Consider the following 7,343-nt stretch of genomic DNA (forward strand, 5'->3'; position numbering starts at 1 on the left):
TTTCTGTCCCTCACTTCTGCCAGCTATGAGAAATGTCAAGCTAACACCTCCTTTCCACCCTCCCCCCTTCCCACTTCTCCTGCCAAATCAGAGGCTAATGCAGATATTAGTATCTGTCCTGTTTCCCTAGAGATTCCTCCCTTATACTGAAGAGTGCTTTCTGGACAGCTAGGCCTCAGTTTCAGACCTTATCACCCACAGCAAAGGCCACACAACTGCTGCCACAGCCTGCTTATGTCACTACAAGAAGGATATACAAGGACATGTACCATCCACACGAGAAGGAAAGGTAGCTAAGCTGAAATTACCCCACCAACACGCTACCCCAGACAGATCACATAAGCCTCGGTTGCATGCCTCATCACCATCACAGGGGCCTGTGCTGTGCATGTGCTCTGCACAGCCTATCTTCTGTCCTCTGTTCGGATGCCAGATGTGTTTGATAGGAATTCCAGCCACGTCCCATGGTCTTGATGCCTGATGGGACATTTAGTCATCTCCGCCTGGTCGTTTCCAGGTCATACGTCCTGTATGATCCATGCCCCATGGTTACAAGGTCACGTAGTCTCGTGGACCTGACCATACGATCTCTGTGCATGGGCCTGTGTTCTCAGATGTGTCCTGCCTTTATAAGGTGACGCCATGTTCCCCCAGTGTCGTCTCTGTCTCTCTTTCTCTCTCTCTCTCTTCTGTCCTATCCCCTCTTCTAATAAAGCTGATATGAATTCATAACACGCCCCCCATGGTTCGGTTCGCGCATGCCCAACCGGGTCATTTCTTTCTTTTTCTTTCTTTCTTTCTTTCTTTCTTTCTTTCTTTCTTTCTTTCTTTCTTTCTTTCTTCCTTCCTTCCTTCCTTCCTTCTCTTCTCTTTCTTTCTTTCTTTCTTTCTTTCTTTCTTTCTTTCTTTCTTTCTTTCTTTCTTTCTTTCTTTCTTTTTTTTAAAACTGAGAATCGAACCAAGGGGGCAAGCGCTCTACCACTGAGCTAAATCCCCAAACCCTCGCCTAGTCATTTCCAGGTCAAACGTCTTGCATGACCCAGGACCACGTGATCTATGCACATGTGTAGAATAGCCACATAGGCCTGTGTGCGCAGGCACAGCCTTTATAAGCCAGCACCATGATTCCCAGGCCCCCTTCATTCACATGTCTTTCCACAGGCCTGTGCACATCTATCCCTCTCCCTTATCTTTTTTTTTTTTAAAGATTTATTTATTTATTACATATACAGTGTTCTGCCTGCATGTGTACCTGCAGGCCAGAAGAGGGCACCAGATCTCATTACAGATGGTTGTGAGGCACCATGTGGTTGCTGGGAATTGAACTCAGGACCTCTGGAAGAGCAATCAGTGCTCTCCCTTATCTTAATAAAACTCTTGTTAGTGGATTCTATGGTGTTTCGTGACTTTTCCTCGCAGAGTCAGAGTGCCACAAGAACCAACAAAAGCCCATTCTGACCCTGGTAACCATGGCTCATGACTCTACTGCCCAACAACCAGCACCGTTGTCCTTTCGGCGCTGCCCTTGCTTGGGGAGCTGAAAATCTTTTCATTCCAGGAATGTCAGGCCAGAGAAATGATTTGTTTCATCAAAGTCTGCCTTGGTGAGCCAATACACTTACTAAGGTCACTTACACAAACGTGGACAAGGTGTTATTTTAGCATGTGTGACTCAAAGGCAACTCTGTCACCAAAAAATATCAGCTGGCATGGATGAGAACCTACACACCTACCACCCTGGAGCTCCCTGCTCAACCTCACAAGTTTCCTTTCTTCCAGCAACTGCTAATGCTGCCTATATAGCTTTTGAGACTGGCCTAGTAGCTCAGTCCTGTAAGGTTCACAAGCTCTCTGAGCCTGAGGAGCCTCCCCTCTTTCCTTCAGGAGTGTGTATTTCCAATAACAGCCTGTCACTCACCTCCACATGCCTGGGGTTAAATATTCACAGCCAACATATATTTGATGAATGAATTCTCCAAGGTATTAGAGGTCCGTAGACCAAGCCTATAAACAAAGTCTGGTTTCCATTCACAAGTGGTCCTTGAATCAAATGAGTACAGAAACTCTTGTCCTGAGCGCCTCAGTTTGCCGCACCCTTTGTATGTCCTTTCTCTCTTCCCTTGGCCTTCCCACTTCTCTTCCGTCACCCACCTCTCTTCTCGAATCCGTGTGAGTCAGTTCTCTACCTAGAGGTGAAATGAAAACTTAGCTTGGGGACCTCCTTCCCTGACAGCCCATCATCTTCTGATCTGGTTTCTCCACTTCAGTGACAATGCAGAAGTTCTGCGTCCACACGATTCCTCCTTACCACACCGTCTCAGTACTTGGGTTCAGCCATTCCTTCCACCAGAGAGGTAAGTGCCCATTTCTCCCCACTCTTCGCCATTCCATCCTGTGAGACTTGGCTGTTCTGTGTTTTATTTTAGAAAAACATCCTTGTGTTGTGTTTCTCCCAGACCTTTATATCCATTCAGTCTGAGGCATAAGGATTTCACATTTCTGGCCATGCTACTCACTTATAACAGATTTATATGTAATTATGGTACTTTCCATTAACTCTAAACTCCCCCAAATGGAGCCTATTGCCTCTATCTGTTGATTGCATCATTCCTTTTTGTACAACTTCTCTAGACAGAGTTATATACAGACTTAGCTCCGTATGTGCTACAGGCTTGTAACACATCTCAATATGTTATTGACACACAAAGAAAAACGTCTGTAGGTCATTCCTCCTGGAGTGCAGCAAGGAAACCAGGTTTAGACCTTAAATGAAAGCATCTTCCTTGGCACAGGGACCAGACACCTCCCTGCTGTCTCTCCACCTCCCCTCTGACTCTCCCTCTGCCCCACCCTCTGCCTCTCTTCCACTCAAGATCTCTTCCACTCAGGACCCTTAGAAGCGGGGCAGGAACTCTACCACTAGGCCTTACCCCAAGTCCCATGATCTTTTTGGAGTCTGAGAATCTAGGAAGAAAGGGTATTGTTTCTTTGCAATTAAGATTCCTTCAAATCTGGGGTTGGGGATTTAGCTCAGCGGTAGAGCGCTTGCCTAGCAAGCACAAGGCCCCGAGTTCAATCCTCAGCTTCCAAAAAATAAATAAATAAATAAATAAAAAGAATAAAAAGATTCCTTCAAACCTCTGGGCATTGGTGATACATGTATTTAATCCCAGCACTCAGAGGCAGAGGCAGGCAGATCTCTGTGAGTTCGAGGCCAGCCTGGTCTACAGAGAGAGTTCTAGGACAGCAAGGGTTACACAGACAAACCTTGTCTCAATAAACAAAACAAACAAACAAACAAAAAGATTCCTTCAAATCTATTCTGCCACATAGCACAAATAAACCAATATGATTACTGTTCCTTAAGCAAAAAAGTTCAGATCAGATCAGATAGTCTATGTCCCCTCTGGGTCTGACCAAAGCTATACAACTCAAGTTTTATTTATTAAGGGTATCTGTGGTGCTGAGGATCAAATCTAGGACCTTGAACATACTATTGAAGCAGTTCTACCACTGAGCTGAACCCCAATCCTAAATTTGTAAAAATGTTTAATTGTACATATTAATTATAAACAATGGATTTCATTGTGATATGTTCGCTTTCCTACTTGCATATAACATGGTTTTTTTGTTTTTTGTTTTTTTTGTTTTTTTGTTTTGTTTTCCTTTCTTGGGCCTCAATCAGAAGGACTTGCCCCCCCCCCCCCCGCCAAATATGGAACGCTTCACGAATTTGCATGACATCCTTGTGCAGGGGCCATGCTAATCTTCTCTGAATCGTTCCAATTTTAGTGTATGTGCTGCCGCCGAAGTGAGCACCATATAACATGTTTTGAGCACATTCAGCTCCCATGGGGTTGGGGATTTAGCTCAGTGGTAGAGCGCTTGCCTAGCAAGTGCAAAGCCCTGGGTTTGGTTCTCAGCTCTGGAAAAAAAAAAAACAAAAAAACAACATTCAGCTCCCACAGGATAGCTGTTTTTCTAAATCTGGCTTATTTTTTCCTTTAAATGCAAGCACGCTACCACTGAGCTAAATCCCCAACCCCCTGGCTTACTTTGTTCACATAATGATCTCCAGTTCCATCCATTTTTCTAGATATGATTTTGGCTAAGAAACACTTCATCGTGTAGATAAACATTTTCATTATCAACTCATTTATTGATTGGTATCTAGACTGATTGCATCCCTCAGCCATTGTGAATAGGAATATGCAGGCATCTCTAGAACAAGCTGATTTTGGTTCCTTCGGAGGTTTGCCCAGGACTGGTATAGCTAGACTATATGGTATAGCTAGTTTTCACTTCCAATTTCTTCAATTTTGAAATAATTCTAGAGTTCCAAAAAAGTGTAAAGATTGTATAGAGAGTTCCTATAATATACCTGGGTCATTTAGTCCACTACACATTATCATGCTACAGTTGTAAAGGTACAAATCCACACTGGCATATTACTAAGTAACTCAGGGCCTTTTCTGGATTCACAACTTTTTCTCCTGCTGCTCACGTGCTGCTCCACTTGCACATGCTGCCTCGCAGCTTTGGCTTCCTGGTTCCCCGTCTTTCCTCAGCAACGGTTTCTTGTTTCTTGTTTTTATGGCCTTTATCATTTCAAGTAATGCTGGCCAGACTCTCTCCTAATCTGGGTTTATCTGCTGTTCCTCTCATAATTAAACTGGAGCAGTGATTTTTTTTTCCATTTAGTTTTGAAGTAGCGTGCGTGCGTGTGTGTGTGTGTGTGTGTGTGTGTGTGTGTGTGTGTGTGGTGTGTAAAGTATTTCTTTTAGACAATTGGGGCACAAGTGTCCTCCTCTCTTTTTGAATGATAATGTGAGCACAGAGTGTCCCAAAGATATGGTTGGTAATGTTATCCTCCAACACTTGGTCAACATATATTTTCCATTCCTCCATTAAAATGTGCTGTCTTTCCCTTTTCCTACTCTGTTCTTTGGACAGTTTTGATGTTGTTTGTTTCTTTTCTTTTGGTGCTGGAGACCACACTCAGGTCTTGTATATGATGAACAAATGCTCCACCACTGAGCTGTACCCACAAGGTGCTATAGCTCAGACTTTGGTTATTATTGTTTGGGTGCTTATTTGTGTGGTTTTGTTTTTGTTTTTTTGAGACAGGGTCTCACTATGTAGCTCTAGCTGTCCTGGAACTCACTATGTAGACCAGGCTGGCTTCAAACTCACAATCACCTGCATGTGGGCGTCTGCTTCTGAGTGCTGGGGTTAAATGTATGTGCCACTATACCCAGCCATATCTCAGATTTTGATGAGCGTCAAAAGCCATTTCAAAGGAGAGAATGATGGTTTGATACTATGACCCTAGACTCTATATATTTACCCAGGATACTCCTAATTCATACCTGGAGTCCAGAAAGACAAAGAATCCTTTCACAGTCTGAAACTGAACTTAACAGAATGAGCCAAAGTGTATTAATTAACACACACTGGTCAAGTAATGGGACATTGTGTAGCCCTGAAATTTTCAAAATAATTTAATGTAACCTTTAATTGAATGAATCCTGGGATTCCTCCAGCTCCTTAAATTTTAGAGAAGTTGAGTTGGGTGTCCAGTCATAGACCATGGAAGTTTCAAATGCTTCTCAAAGTTTCCCTAAATCCTTAGGAATTTACCTCGTTATAGTGGTGTCTTCTAATTGCTTCCTGCCTCTGCCTCAGCTTTTTGTTTTGCTCTGTAGCACCATTTTTGTTTTTATTTTTTCAAGACAGGGTTTCTCTGTGTAACAGTCCTGGCTGTCCTGGAACTTGCTTTCTAGACCAGGCTGGGCTCGAACTCACAGAGATCCACCTGCCTCTGCCTCTCGAGCACTGGGATTAACGGCGTGCACCACCACTGCCAGGCTGTGATACCATTTCTTTTTTTTTTTTTTTTTTTTTTTTTTTATTTTTTAGTTTTGAATGCTCAGCCTTAGCTTTAGTTCTTTACTGGCTAGCTCTTTTAACTGAAATTAACCTGTTTTTCTTTATCTACATTTTGCCCCGGGAGGGGGGTTTTTACCTTTTCTTGCTGTCTCTGTGTCTGACTGGCATCCCTGGCTTCTCGCCCCAGGCATGCCCTCATACTCTTCCCCATTTTCCCTTGTTCTTCCTCTTTCTTCTTGAACCTATATTCCTCCTATTTGTTATCTGCCCGCCAGCCCCACCTATCCTTTCTCCTTCCCAGCTATTGGCCATTCAGCTCCTCATTAGACCAATCAGGTGCCTTAGGCAGGCAACGTGAAACAAATGCAACACAACTTTACATAATTAAACAAATGCAGCATGAACAAACGTAACACATCTTTACATAGTTAAAGTAATAGTCCGCAGCAAAAACAAATGTCACACATCTTTGCCTAGTTAAAACAATATTCCACAACATCAGATGAAGTCTGGTGATTAGAAGTCTGTGGTGACCTATGAGAAAGGGTCATTGGACCCAAAGAGCCTCTGTTTGGCTGAACATGATCCTTTTCTAGGTTCATTTTTTTTTTCTTGTAAAGTCCATAGTGCTTATCAACTTGAAAAGTCAGAACAGTGTTCCTAACCTGTGAATCAAGATTCCTTTGGGGGTTAAACGATCCTTTCACTGGGGTCTCATATCAGATATCCTGCATACCAGATCTTTACATTACGATTCATAACAGTAGCAAAATTATAGTTATGAAGTAGCAATGAAAATAACTTTGGGGGTTGGGGATTTAGCTCAGTGGTAGAGTGTTTGCCTAGCAAGCACAAGGCCCTGGGTTCGGTCCTCAGCTCTGAAAAAAATAAAAATAACGTCATGGCTGGAAGTCACCACAGTACTAGGAACTGTATTAAAGGGCTGCAGCATTAGGAAGGTTGAGAACCACTGGCCTAGAGTCACCTAAGAAGCCTCTAGCACACTTGTGAGGAATTATCCAGGTTATGTTAGCTCCTGGCCCTGTGTATCAGGGATAATCCTTTTTTTTTTTCATTAGCACCATTTCTTATCATTGTCTTTTTATCACTTTTAAAATTCAAATTTAATTTTTTATTATTTCTTATATTACTACTGTATTTATATACCCAGCCATAAAGTCTATGAACAGTCACAGTGAAGGGTCCGGTAAGATACCCTCAGTGGTGCAGTAGTGGAACTTTTTATCTGGATGGTGACCAACAAGCCTCTACCTAGACTTAAGGCCCGCTCAATAAGAGGAAGTTCATGTCTGATATTGTTAGCCTAGCCAACTATCCATAGCTGGAAGGGTCACAGACTCTCTATTAGAATATATTACTGCCATTTCCCTAAACGTGTGTGTGTGTGTGTGTGTGTGTGTGTGTGTGTGTGTGTGTGCCCTGTGTGCATCTGT

General features: G+C 43.0%; 1 non-coding gene across 1 annotated transcript; it reads right to left on the reverse strand.

The window, feature by feature from the left end:
• Positions 1-3,709: 3,709 nt before the first annotated feature.
• Positions 3,710-3,819, reverse strand: LOC118590444. Its single transcript, XR_004945746.1, has one exon. It is a non-coding gene; the product is annotated as a U6 spliceosomal RNA (small nuclear RNA).
• Positions 3,820-7,343: the final 3,524 nt, after the last annotated feature.

Source organism: Onychomys torridus, chromosome 8, assembly GCF_903995425.1.
Source record: "Onychomys torridus chromosome 8, mOncTor1.1, whole genome shotgun sequence".
Taxonomy (NCBI): domain Eukaryota; kingdom Metazoa; phylum Chordata; class Mammalia; order Rodentia; family Cricetidae; genus Onychomys; species Onychomys torridus.